This window comes from Gekko japonicus, unplaced genomic scaffold (genome assembly GCF_001447785.1).
Source record: "Gekko japonicus isolate JY-2015 unplaced genomic scaffold, Gekko_japonicus_V1.1 scaffold7, whole genome shotgun sequence".
Lineage (NCBI taxonomy): Eukaryota > Metazoa > Chordata > Lepidosauria > Squamata > Gekkonidae > Gekko > Gekko japonicus.
In genome coordinates, this window is record NW_015159711.1 from 3,137,563 (window position 1) to 3,152,062 (window position 14,500).

Below are 14,500 nucleotides of genomic sequence, written 5' to 3' on the forward strand. Positions count from 1 at the left end.
ACAACTGAAACTTTTATTGAAAATAATACAACAATTTAATAAATTGTAACATCAGTACTAATAGATACACAAAGTTACGGGATTCCAGTTGCCAAATAATCCAATTGGATGTAGTTAAACAGTCAAATAAAGAAATCGCTAGAACATCCTGTAAACGGGAACAGTAACCTTAACTAAGCATTTATAATAACCATACAGAGTAATTACGTGAAGACATAACAATCACAATGAGGAAAAATAACATCAACAGTGAGGAGTAAAGATGCCAGTAACAGTGATACAAGGTCCCGGTTTACTTCCCTTGTTTCCTTAAAAGTTCTTCCTCAGTCGCTATTACATCCACCCCAGATACCAAGCATGTGCCCAGAAACACTGACACCCAATGCAAACCTCAGTTATTGGTGCAGTCTGGTTACAGCAAAAGATCCCCTGCACAGTTCCTTATTCGAAACAACACAGGATCTTGTGGCACCTAAAGACAAACAAATGTGTTATGGCATCCACACTCACAGCTGCACACTTCCATCTGATGCATGATGGGCCCTCTTTAATGAAAACCTATGTTTTCAATACATCAGTTCCTCCTTAAGGAGCCACAAGACAGTTGTGTTTTCTGCAACTGCGTTACATGGCTGTCCTTCTGAATTCTGCATTAGGTGATATGGCTGAACATTTCTGGGAGACTCCAGATACTGTTTGGCCTCTTGCCTGGTTGCGATATATCCCTGGTGATTTCCTGGTCGGCTTGCAAGGAGGTATACGATGGAATTGAACAGGGGTGAATGGTGAAGTCCCTGGAATTCAAAGGCAAATAAATGCCTTTCTCTCTTCTTTCCAGGAAAAAAAGGCAGTTATCAACCAGAACTCTCAAGAAGGACTCAGCTTCATCAGAGCTCCTCAGTATAGTAAGTTTTTCCAGTGGAGGATTCAGAAATTTCAGCTGGTACATAATACTGCTGCCCTAGCATGCACTTGGGGGGGGGGCTAACTACTCCATACACTGTTCTTGGGTCCACTCTGGGGTAATATCAACTGGTCCACTGGGGAAACTTACATGTAACTTGTCAGTATACATTTAGCCCAGTTTCTTCAGTGGGGTAAATAGCAGCTCCCCATCAAATTAATTATTTCCTTCTGGTCTTTGTTTTAAGAAGGCTACACATTACAGGCTTTGCCTATTCTGTAATTCATTCCTTCCTTCCTTCCTTCCTTCCTTCCTTCCTTGTAGTTTACATCTAGCCTAATGCAGAGTTCTGGGGAGCTCAAAAGCTTGCTCTCTGCCTTGGGACAGTCTGGTTGATCCCAACAAAAAGGAATTTTACTGCTATTTTTTGGGGCAGGGGGGTGTTCTAGAGCACTGATGTAGCTTCTTACAAACTTGTTATCTACTCATAATTGAATCTCCATGGAGTTTGTTTGATGTACTTAATTTTGAGGGGCCAATTGACTCAACCTTTCCAAAGCAGCAGGTCATATACTACTCAGGCCACTGCACACAGTCCTTTGCCCCAGCAGGGGATTCTTCCATCTGTTCTACTCCCTGCACAGTCAGGGCCAGCCCATGATTGTGTCCCAAGAGATATTTCCCAGAATCCCTTGCAGTGTCTGATAGGAAGCTGGGAAGCAGCTGTCTTAAATCCCCCCCCCCCCCCGTGGCTGTGATTGGCCTCCTGCCCCTTCCAGTGGGAAGTAATCCACTGGTAAAAGCTGTAGTTCACTAAGATTCTGTACACAAAAGTCGTGTAATATTTTTTCTGAAGACCAATCAAAATAATACAGTGCATTGTGCAATTTTCAGCTGCTCCAGACCACTTCATCAGGTACACAGGGCACCTGTGGGAGTGCTAAAGACCAACGGGTTTCGTTCCAGCACAATCTTTGGTGGACTAGAACCAAGTTTGTCAGATGGGTGTGAGAAGCCCACCAGGCATATGGGAGGCTATGAAAGGGCAACAAATGTAAACAACAGTATCAAAAGGCACATGAAATGCAGGCTGAGATGTATTCCTGGATTTAATAGTCCTTTGTTGTTTACAATTTTTTTCGGGTATATATGCCTGCCTAATGCCTGCCTATATGCCTGCCTAATGAGGACCCACTGCATACATCTGACAAAGTCGGCTCCAGTCCATGAAACCTTATGCTGTAGTAAAAATCTGTTGGTCTTTAAGGTACCACCACAGGCTTTCTGTTCCTGCAACAGCAAAACAGGCAACTCTGTGGAACAATAGTTTCCTTTATTCCTGAGAAAGTGTTAAAATATTTTTTGTCTCTAGGTGGCAGCAGATACTCAACAGTATTTTCCCTTTTATTGAGAACATGTCAACTTGGTGGTGGAGGAAAGTGCCCTCAAGTCACAGCTGATTTATGGGCTGCCTCCACATCAGTACCCTGGTATTCCTTGGAGGCCTCCCAACCAAATACTAGCCAGGGTTGACCCTGCTTAGCTTCTAAGATCTGACCAGATCAGGCTAGCCTGGGCTATCCATGTCAGGGCCATGTCGACCTAGAAGCATTTAAAAGCAAAACAAAAAGTTGGATATTAAAAAAACAAGCTTTAGGGATATGGGGTATTATCTTTACATGAAAAGTACTGGGTTTGACGTATGGAGAACTTGGACTACGACATGCGTTCAGACATGGGACGCTGCTGGCGGTTGGTCGCGGTGGGAGGCCTCGTAGGCAGGGGTCATTTCCTGCAGGAGCGCACAGGAGTGGAGCTCCGGCAGTAAAGAGCCCAGGGGGTGGGCACATGCAACAAGCCCCACCCCCTGCTCCCAGCAGCCCTCAGTCAGAGCAAAAAGCAACCAGGTAAGTTGCAGAGCACCACCCCCCCGGCCCAAAACAGTCCAGTGGCACCTTTAAGACCAAGTTTTATTCAGGTACAAGCTCTCCCTCCTCTGCAAGGCCAGATCTGCACATCTCCCCCCCCCCCCATAGCTACCAATCCAAAGTGGAACCTGAGCGGTGGGTGTTGCCTTCTGACACACTTCCGGTGATGTCAGGGGTGTGGCATATGCAAATAGGTTATGCTAATGAGCTCCTGCACCTCTTTTTCTAAGAAATGACCCCTGCTCGTGGGTGATGGTGAGCTGGAGGGCCTCGTTGAGTTTGATGTCGGATGTGCCGATCATCTTTCGGCGGAGCTTCACGTCGCTGATTCCCCAGGCAAACTGGGTCAAGAGGTTCTCCTCCACCTTGGAGAAGTCGCACTCCATGGCGTGTTGGCGCAGCGCGGCCATGAATGCTGCGGCTGTCTTGCCGGGCTTCTGGATACGCCCCTGGAATTCCGACCACTTGGCCAGCGTTGTTGGCTTGGGCGTGAGGTACCTGGTCAGGGCGTTTATGATCTCCTTGTACGTGCACTCGAGGATAGCCTTTGGGGCCAGGAGGCTCTTCGCGAGCTGGATGGTGTTCACGTCACAAGAGCTGAGGAGGAGAGCCCTTCTCTTGCCTGCATTGGTTATCTCATTGAAGGAAAGGTCCTAAATTTTTTTTTTTTAAAAAAATCTCATTGAAGGAAAGGTGGCAGGTTAGTTGGTCCATCCACGAATCCCAGAGCTCAGGATGAGTGGGGTCGAAAACCTCGAGGTGTCCTGGAGTGGAGGCCATGACTCTAGCGTGGAGCAGGGGAGCAGTGTTCAGTGACGCCGGGTGTGGTGCTGTTTGGGAGCGGTGCAGGGCGCGGTGGTGTTTTCTGGAATGATGCTCGGTGCTGCGCTGGAAGAGGAGCCTGGCCTGCTCATCAGGATCCCACCCTCATCGCCACTGAATAGTACTGGGTTCGATGCATGGAGAACTCGGACTACGACATGCGTTCAGACGCGTTTATTGTACTTCACAACAAGACAAGGAAAACGGCCCTGCAAGGCCAACTATATACACTCCACCTGGCACACCTATGTCCCCACAGGAGGGTTTGAATTTTCCGCCAAGGGTGCTATTGGTGGACTCGAGGTGGACTAGGATCCTAGGTCCCCTTTGTGTTTGGGGACCAAGCTCCTGCTTTAGCTGTGGACTCCTGGTGGCGGTCCGCGTACATAACATTACATATGTGCGGGGTTAGGCTATGTGATTGGATTAAGTATCTTCCAGCACTAACCATGCTTCTAGAATGACAGAGCTTGAAATTGGTTTCCCCTCCCCCCAATTTCACCTAGCTTCTTAGGATGGCAGTGCCTGGAGAAAGGAAACGCATCCAAGATGGTGACAATAATATGCATTAGAGAGTCAGTGTGAAGTACTGATTAGAGTATTAGAATAGGAGGCCTGGGTTCAAATCCCCATTCAGTCATGAAGTTCCATGGGTAACCTCGACCCTTTTACTCCTGGACAATCCTACCTCACAGGGCTGTTGTCAGAAGATAAAATTAGGGAACAGAGAACTACAGATACAGCCCTGAGCTTCTTGGAGGAAGGGAAGGATGAAAATGTGATAGACTTTTTGCAGGTTTCCTAGAGACGTTGGCTTGGTTGGAGGGCAGCCATCATCCTGAGAAGATGGGCATCCACTCTTGGGCCATACGTCTGCCCTCTACCATCTTAGAGGCTTTCCCCCTTACTGTCACTGCTGGAGAAGGCACTAATTAACAAATGTATGGATATCCCTTTACCTCAGAACCACATGTGTAAACTGGCTCAATTATGTTTGAGTTAACATTGGATATTGTGAACATTCTATTTGTGGCAAAGGAGTTGCCTCTATAAACAGGCAGTTGAGGGCCATACTAGACATGATGATGGGGTCCATGGGTCCAACCTGCAGATGCCATTGCCATTTTAAAGCCTAATTAGGTGAATTTAAAATGCCATGGCTCTTTTGGCACTTGAAAAGTCACTGGGGGAAGGGAGGGACACATGGGAGTGCCTCATCCCACCATGCTACGGGCCCTCACGGCATTTTTAAACTGCCTCATGAGGGTTTAAAATGGCAGCAGGGCCCATAGGTTGGGCCTGTGGACACCATCATGTGTAGTTTGGCTCTGAGACACCTTGCCTCAAGTGGCATCCCAGACCAAGGGACAGTTTGGGGTAATTTAGTTTAATTTATTTTTGCTTGGTCTTTCTGTGGAAGTCCAGGAAGATGTCTAATGTGAAGCTCTCGTGGTTTATTATATCTTCTTTAAAAAATGTCCTAGCTGCCTTCCTTGAAGGAAATGAAAGCTTGTCTGGATCTGTATTGCTTGAATGAAATAATAAAATTCTGAACAGTTCATGTGGAATGTGTGTGTGTCTTCACTGAGGCACTGAAGTACCTTACTTTAACGTTCAAAGCAAGGCCTGTGGCTCAGTGGTAGACTCTGTGCAATGCATGGAGACAGTTCCAGGTTGAGTTCCTAATATTTCTCATTAAATGATTTAAGGTAGTAGGGGTTAAGAAAGATCCTTCTCTGTTTGAGATCCTGGAGTACCACTGCCAGTCAGAGTTAAGGGAACCAGTGGTCAGACAGTGTAAGGCAGCCTTGTGTTTAATCTTTTTTATTTATTTTTTAAAATAATATTTTATTGGTTTTCAAAAGAAAAAGAAAAACGTGAGAGTATTACATTGTAATAGAATCTAGTCAGTTTGCTCACACACAGGGCTGTTTTTGGGCAGGAACGCACAGGAACGGAGTTCCGGCTGGCTCCTGAGTTGGCCACGCCCAGCAGGAGCTCATAAGCATAATAGGCAACACCCAACAGCAGAAACTCATTAGGATTGGCTACATTAGGGGTGTGTGGCCTAACATGCAAAGGAGTTCCTGCTACGAAAAAAGGCCCTGGGTTTTGACCACAAACAAGGTCAACAGAATAAGAAGCAAAAGGTGGGTGTGGCTGGATGAGCACACTTCTGGTAACACTGGGGTGTGGCCTCATATGCTAATGACCTGTCCTGTCAGGGGTGTGGCCTAATATGCGAATGAGTTTCTGCTTTTGGTTGTGGCCAATTATGCTAATGAGTTCCTGCTGGGCTTTTTCTACAAAAAAAGCCCTGCTCACACATAACATACAAACAAAAATTACCTAAAGCTTTACCAAATTAACAAATATCTTTTCAACAACGTTATATATTTCTAATAGTTGTTAATTTTCTTTATACTGCTATAAATCTATTTTCTTAGTATATATAAATTTTAGGTAAATTAAACTAATATAACTCTAATAACATAATCAATCTTCTACTAATATTTCAGCTACAAGGAATCAAAAATCACTCTACCAATCATATTTAAAAAGTAATGGAGTTATATAAATCACAATAAAAACTGAAACATTAACATTTCATTGATAGGTTCTTAATAGAATCTTATTAATTACTGTTAGTTTTAATTAGGCTCTTTAATGGAAACAACATGTAGACAGAAGAGAAGGTTAGCAATTTCTATTTGCACCACATAATAAAATCAATGCCAATATGTGAATCCAGATCCATAATGTCTTTCTTATTGAGTTACAGCTGTAGATTACATGTTTCTTAACATGAACAAATTATCTTTCTGTGCTTTCTTTACTATTTTATAATTATGTGTTTCATTTCTGTTTAAATGTTTTTCTGTTATATTATTTTTATTCCCAGCTATAACTCAAATTAAACTATTAGACATATATCAACATTCCTTATACCAATCTAATTATAGTATTTATATTTTTCTCTTTTTTTGAATTTTATTTTTCATGATGATCGTAAGCCGGTGTCCTTTCTCTTTGTATGTGCTGAAGGTGGTCTTTATTTCTTCCCTTGTATGTTCCGTACTTCCATTGGGTGAAGTTTCCTGACTTGTATTGTTTTTCATGTTCTTTTTGTTTGCAAAAGCCAGGCCATATAACAACTCATCTTGTATTCTCTCTTCTGGCATCTCAAGAGTTGAAAAAATTATTGCTCTTATGATTATTGCTTCTTATGAGTTCTTTGTCTGTCTCAATCCAGACTAAATTAGAAGATGGGCAGAGTCTGCAAGAGAAACCTCTTGAAGATGGAACATTGCACAAAGGTGGGTCAATGCTATCTGTAATGCATTGAAGGCTTGGAAAATATGCCATATGATCTAAGTTTGCTACTTATGAATGGCCTCTTTCTGCAGTGTTTGATGCCATAACTACCTGAGGTTCCCAAGCTTCGGTGTTGTAGCTAATGCTTAAGGACTGTGCCATCTTCTCTTTATCTTTTTTTCCTGTGCCAACTATAGAGGTCTTTTAAAGGGAGTGAACTTTCTTCACGAGTTTGTCAGTCTATGGGAATTCCCAGCTTGCATCACACCCTGGCATACTCAAGAAACAGAACCCAGGATGGGGTTATGCAAATGAAGGGGCGGGGATATGAAGATAGCAAGTTTGGTTCTTACGTGCTGCAGGGAGCAAGGTCAGCTCCCAACCCTCAGTACTGGCTGACATCTGGCTGTCATTCCTTCCTGGGGTGGGGGGGAACGTTTGTAAAATATTTACCAGGTTAAAGTAAAAACTTGCTTTCTATTCCAAGCACCCAGTAATGGAACAGGTTCATTTTAACAGCTCCTCATTGTTCTCTTTCAGTAAGGCCATAAAAAAATTCTGCTTTTGAAAGAGGTTTTCCTTGTGTTTTTATTAAATGGATAACTGATTTCCGGGCTGTTGCTCTTTTATTGTTTGAATATGATATTTTAGCAACAAGTTTTACTCTGTTATCGTTACCTATGTTGGGTTTGACAAGGAAAGATAGATTGGGAACATTTTTAAAATGGATAAGTAGATAAAATATTCTGTGGGTTGGGAGTGGGACAGTGTGTCTCTGGATGCTGAGCATACAGAGATCCCCTGCACCTCTGCCAGGACTTGTGCAATTTGTCCCTCCATGCTGCATCCATCAAAATGATGATGCTTGTAATTTTATGTATCTCTATTATGTCCCTCACTTAATCATCTGTTTGTGAATGCAACCACTCCAGCCTCTAGAAATTCTACAGTCCCTAGAGAATTCACATATTCTGCATCGATACAAACAAGATCAGTAAAATCATCACGTTGCTTGGCATTTACTATTCTTTACTGAAACAATTAAAATAAATCCATACCCCTCCTTTCTCCCCAATGGGGACCCAAAGCGGTGTACAACATTCTGCTCTCCACCATTTATCCTCACAACAACCCTGTGAGGTAGGTTAAACGGAGGGTGTGAAAGTGCCCCAAGGTCACCCAGCAAGCTTCCATGGCTGAGGGGGAGTCATACCTGTGTATCCCATACCCTAGTCTGGCATTCTAACCACCGTACCACACTGGCTGTCATCGTTAGGGGTTGGATGTAAGCTCTTGTTTTGTCTTCCAGATACCCTGGAACATAGGCAATGGTAGCCTTCAAGGGGTCATCCTCCTATCTGTAATGAAAGCCACTCCTTAATTTTCTGCTTGTAGAGATTGCTCCAGTGATGCAATTGCTCCATTTCTCCCAAGTGTTTCCTGGCAGAGCCTCTTCTTTTTTTCCCACGTCGAGATGAGTCTCTTGAAAGGGTGACAACAATAGCCTGACCGTGTAGCTAGCAGGTTGTGTGACCGGGTGAGCCTTTTATCCCGCACACTGCCAAGCGGAGGGTAATCGGGCTAGGCCAGCGGGTCAGGATTTATCATATCAGCCTGCCGCTTGGCAAGCACCTGACCTCTTCTACTACTAAGCTTGCATAATCCCTTTAGAAAGGCACTATAAACATTCATACTGCTTGTGGCTTCTGTTTGCATTTTGCTGTAATTAGGACTTCCTCCAAATGAACTCTGGAGGGGAAGGCAATGGGGGGGGGGAAGGAAAGAGCAAAGTGTGATCTTTTGGCCTTGAGTGCGATATGGCTCAGGCAGCATTTGTTTGTGTTAGCCCAAACAAAAACGGTTCCCATTTATTGGGGGGGGGGATTGTTATATCTTTGTTTTCACTCTCTGGCTTGGCTGGCTTGCTTGAGTTGTCTGAAGTAATGTACTGTTTTTGTTCTTTCCTTCTTTCTTTGGTCGCTTTTCCAGAGTTGAAATCTGAGCAAAGGCCTCCCAGGGCCTCTTTCTTTTCCAAGGACATTTTAGTGCCTGAGGTGAAAAATCCAAATAGTGGAGTGGATCCCGCCTAAAATTACTGTGCATGCAAGATGCTGATTTCCCTGCCCCCACAGCAGCCATCTGACCCCCCCCCCTGTTATTCCTGAGGATCCTCTGCACTCCCAGGAGCAGCGTTTCAGGGGGCATTTTGGGCTGCTGTGGGATGGGGGAACGCAAGAAAGTTACGTATGGCAGGATCCAAGCTGATATGTCTACATGGGGCTCAACCCATAGAGGAGAGGTAGAGCCTCTGCCTGGCATGCAGAAGGTTCAAGGTTCAATCCCTGACATCTCCAATTGAAAGGACCGGGTAGTGGGCGATGTGAACAGCCAGCGACCTTGGAGAGCAGCTGCCCGTCTGAGTAGACGGTATTGACTTCGATGGATGAATGGTCTGATTCAGTATAAGGCTGCATCGTGTGTTCAAGTTTCCCCCCCCTGTAAAAGCTTCGTTGAAAGAAGCTGTGGATGGCTCTTGTTCATTTCACCAGGGCTTGTGCAGGAGAACTTCCCATACCAGTGGTCTGACTGACTAGGGATAAAACAGCTTTGCGTGCTCCTGTCTGCTGCTGCACAAATGTCTGGTGATCTAGAGGAGCGCACAGTGCTGCCTCCAAAGAGATTGGGTTTTAGTGGGGTCCATCACTTCTTGGCCTTTTGGCTAAGACCATGTGTAGGATTTTTGTGGGGTCCTGAACTGAGCTCAGTCATCTTGGTGTAGTGTGCTTCCCCCCCCCACCCCCCCCCCCACGAGTGTGGGAAAGTGGCATGGCTTTTCCCCTAGCCTTTGGCCAGGACTCCAGGGCAGCAATAAAGGGGAAAGCCTGCTTTCCTGTTGGAACAATAGATTCCCATATGTGAATAGTTTTGTGCCTTGCAGGCAGTGCTCTGTGGATAGAGACTTCCTTTCCAGCTCCAGAGTGGGTGTGCAAAGTGCAACTGGCCAACTCTGGACAACTGGGAAAAAAAAAAAGATTTAGACTATGCCCCTGAGTCTAATTCTTGGCCCATGAGTAAAGTGAAGACAAGAAAAACTAAGAACTGTGTTTAATACTTGTGTTAATTTAGGCACTTTTAATAGATCACGAAAGCCAACACATCACGACACTTTATATTGCAACGTAAAAACTGAATGGCTGCTTTTAAATCTAGGAATAATTCAGTGGAGCCCAAGTAAAGCATCTCCTATTTACCTTGCCAGCAAAAGAGTTAACTGGGAGTTAGAGATTGCTAAACCTCAGCTACAAATGTCTAAAATCAAGCAAATAAACAGATCTGAGCAACTGAGCAGCTCAGGTTTAGTAGCACAGTTGTCTCCAGCCCATTTCCTTTCCCTGTCCGCCCTCCTGAACATTGCTTTCTTGCATCCTAACCCTTTCTCCTTGTGATGCAAAAGATATTAACCGGAAACCCTGGACAGTTGCTGCCGGTCAGAGTAAAAAACACTAGCTGTGGTAGACCAAGGGCCTGACTCAGCATTTGCTTGAACAGTTGCCCTGGCTTTGATTCTGGCCATTGAGTGACCTTCCTGTATGACATTTTGGTTCTCTGACAAACTGTCCCTGGGATGCATTAGCAATGCTGGCTGTCAGCTCCCTCGGTCTGCTCCTGTTGCTTCCAGCCCAGCACTGAGAATCACAGCACTGTGATATTTAGTCAGTTACAGTGCAGTAAAACTCGATTGCAAAACTAGAAAATAGTGCAGGTAAAACAAGGTTATAAAGGTAAAAGGTAAAGGTTCCCTTGCTCGAAAGCAAGTCGAATCCGACTCTAGGGTTGCGGTGCTCATCTCCGTTTCAAAGCCGAAGAGCCAGCGCTGTCCAAAGACATTTCCGTGGTCATGTGGCCAGCATGACTAAACACCAAGGCGCACGGAACGCTGTTACCTTCCCACCGAAGTGGTACCTTTTTATCTACTTGCAATTTCTTGCTTTCGAATGGCTAGATTGGCAGGAGCTGGAACTAGAGACAGGAGCTCACTCCGTCATGTGGCAACTCGGGTCTCAAACTGCTGAACTACTGACTTTCCACAGCCTGCAATTCAGTGTCTTAACCACTTGAGCCACCGCAGCTCCTAATACAGTGCAATAAAGTACAATCCCATTTCTTTAATAAAAATGCCCTGCTGTACAGTTCTGTATCACATATTCTGTGGACAGATTGAGCTGGTGGATAGCTCCTTAGATCATATCTGGGAGGTTTTACACAAACGGGCTGGTGTGGCATCCTTTCTAGTGGCTCCCCCTTCGCTGCCCTTGCCTCCTGCCATTTGTATCCTGAGATCCCTGATGGCACTGCGCCCTGGCAGTGCCGTTTGCACCTTCTCACCCCCCCCCCCCCCCCCACATGCTGCTGCTGTTTTCATCTTTCACCAGCATATAGATAGAAGCAACCACCTTTATGCCTTTTGGGCTTTCTGGTGCCCCCATAAGCAGACTCCTTGGACAGGCCGAAGAAACTGTCCTATGGCAGGACCAGCTCTGGCAGTAGAACACATTAAAAAAAAATTGTATTTCACCTCTCTACCCAAATAGGGTCCTATAGCATTCTGTACCAACTGAAACTTCTGGTCAGTCTTCAAGGACAGCCACACATAGATGCAGTAATCTAATCTAGATGTTACCAGGACATCTACACATGAAGCTGCCTGATGCTGAGCTCGTCCACTGGTCTGTCAAGGTTTCTATTGTCTACTGTGACTGGCAGCGGCTCTCCGAGGTCTCAAGTCAAGGTCTTTCACATCACCTCCTACCAGATCCTTAAAAAAAATTTTTTTTATTGAAAATCCAAAAATAATACAAACTACAAACTTAAACTGTTGTAAAAATAGTCAAAAGTATTTCAGTTACTCAGAGTATCAATGGATCTTGCTCTATTGGAAAGAAGAGTTTTCTTTGCTTTTAAAAACCTTTATTTCTAAGGGTAAAAGGTATACAGGGAACCTACAAAATAACAGAACATCTAACAGCTACATTTTCTACTGCTTACGTCTCAAAACATAGTCACACACTAACACACAGACAATGGAGAACCTGTCCTCCTTCTCGACCCCAAGAAAGGAAGTCACCTGAAAACAAACAACCAATCTGTATCACAATAGAAGCTACTTTCCCCGGGCTAATTCCCCATTGGCTCAGTGCCAGGTATCCCTTCCAGGTCAGTCTAAACAATAGCAATACTAGGTAAACAAGTTAACCCTATAATGACTGGATTGTCAGACCTTGTAAATACATATATTTCCAACACCCCTTCTCAAGGTCTAACATGTAAGTCATACATACACATACAAAACATTATTCAGTTCAACATTTGTACCAATCATATTCAACATTTTACGTAGACATTCAAATTTCTCTTTGGTCAGTGGCTTAGTCAGAATGTCAGCCACCATTTCTCCTGTACAACAATGCTCAATATCACCTTCTTCTGATACAAATCTTTCACTAAAGCACACTTAATACCAATTGATCTACTTCTAGCTGTGGTGCTTTCTTCCTTACATATAGTAATACAAGCCTGATCATCCTCAAACATTTGGTACAGGTTCTCTTATTCCAAAGTCTTTTAACATATGAAAAATCCATTCAAGTCTACTACAGGCACTTGCTGCTGAAACACACTCAGCTTCTGCTGTAGACTGCGCCACAACAGTTTGTTTTCTACTAGTCCAGTCTATTAGTCCATCTCCGTAGAAAAATAGATATCCACTTGTAGACTTATAATTGTCCGATTCTTCTCCCCAGTTGGCGTCCATGTATACGACTAGTCTGGGCCCTTCAGACGGTGCAATTTTTAGTTGTAAGTCCATTGTTCCTTTCAGGTACCATGCCTGTTTCTTTATTGCACTCCAATCATGATGATTAGGCGAACTCACTTTCCTGCATAAGATGCTAACTGCCGCTGTGATATCTGGCCTCGTAGTTTTGCTCAGGTAGAGAAGTTTTCCAACTGCTTCTCTGTATTCTCCAATGACTCTGAGTGGTTTTCCGTTCTTTTCCTTCAGATATCCAGGTTCCATTGTGAGCAGTGGATTTGCAAGAATATTGTGGGGCTGTCCCTTTTGCTTTGAGACACGTTTCACATTTCTCCTTTGCCTTATCACAATTCACAACAGAGATTCCACATTCCTTCAACAGCCTTTCAACACTCTGCATGCTCCTGTGCGCAAATTTCAAATGCCATGCATATAAACAATCCTGATGATTACAAGAGTCATTGCTAGTTTGACAAACTTGTCTCTCATCATTAACAGTTTCAGATTCCTCACTGGCATCCACAAGATAATGATATTCATTTCTCTCTTCCACTTTGAATTCAAAATCAGGCATCTCAGCAATGATCCTACTGTTTTCCCCTTTCTTAAGTAACACAGTATGATCACTGTCCATAAGCCTTTTAGTTGAAATCAAATTATCAGCTGCTCCAGGAACTAGAGCCACATCCTGCAACTTAACATTAATCACTTCTCCACTAGTAGTGAGAAGTTCAATAGGTACTGTTCCTACACTTCTGACATCAAGCAATTCCTTATTGGCTTGAAAAATCTTTGGCCTATTGTTAACATCAAGTTCAGAAAACAGTTCCTCATATTTGCAAATGTGCATGCAGGATCCAGAGTCAACTAAAAATATTTTCTTATATCCATCATCATCATCACAGATTCTGAAAGCATGATCCTTCCTGCTAGCATGGAAATTTCCACGTCCCTTTGTCTGCGGTTTAAAGCCTCTGCCATAATTTCCTCTGTCATTGGGTGTCTCGCCCCTCTGACCATGTGCTCCGGAGGGCTTTTGTCTGCCTCCTGCTTTAGATTCGAAGTCTCAGGTATTTCTAAATTCACTGTTTACAGCTTTATGGTTTCCTCTACATATGAAACACTCAATTTTCCTTTTAAATCTGTGCCCATGTTTCAAACTCAGTACAGACATTTCATTAGACAAAACATCATCACTGCTTCTTCTTTTTTTGGTAAACAATTTTTTTTATTTTTCAATAGGAACTTAACATCCAACATTAATCATTTGCAATTTTCCATTGTTTACCCCATTCCCATTACCTCCCCTTCCTCCTGTGGCTTCCCGCAATGCTTCCACCCTTCCACCCACATTACAATACATCATCAATTAAATCATTTTTCTTATCACTACCATCTCAAGATAACATCAGTTAACCTAATATTGTTCTAAACATATTAAATTTTGTTTCACATCCCAGTTCTTTTCCAGATATATTTTAAAGTCACTCCATTCTTCTAAAAACACGTCGTCCTCCTTGTTATTCAGTTTTTTTGTAATTTTATCCATTTCAGCCATGAACAGAACTTTTTGTATCCAGTCTTCAATCTCTGGTACTTTTTCAGTTTTCCAAAATTGTGCATAAATCATTCTTGCTGTTGTTATTAAGTACCAGAGTAAAGTCTTTTTAGTCGTGGTGACTTCTTCCATTTTTAATCCCAAAAGCAGAATTTCAGGTG

General features: G+C 43.7%; 1 long non-coding RNA gene across 1 annotated transcript in view; it reads left to right on the forward strand.

The window, feature by feature from the left end:
* Positions 1-836: 836 nt before the first annotated feature.
* LOC107105600 overlaps positions 837-14,500 on the forward strand; it is a 36,478-nt gene continuing 22,814 nt past the window's right edge. Inside the window, exons 1-2 of the long non-coding RNA XR_001482348.1 lie at positions 837-905; positions 6,908-6,971. This is a non-coding gene — a long non-coding RNA (uncharacterized LOC107105600). The remainder of the gene's footprint in view (positions 906-6,907; positions 6,972-14,500) is intronic.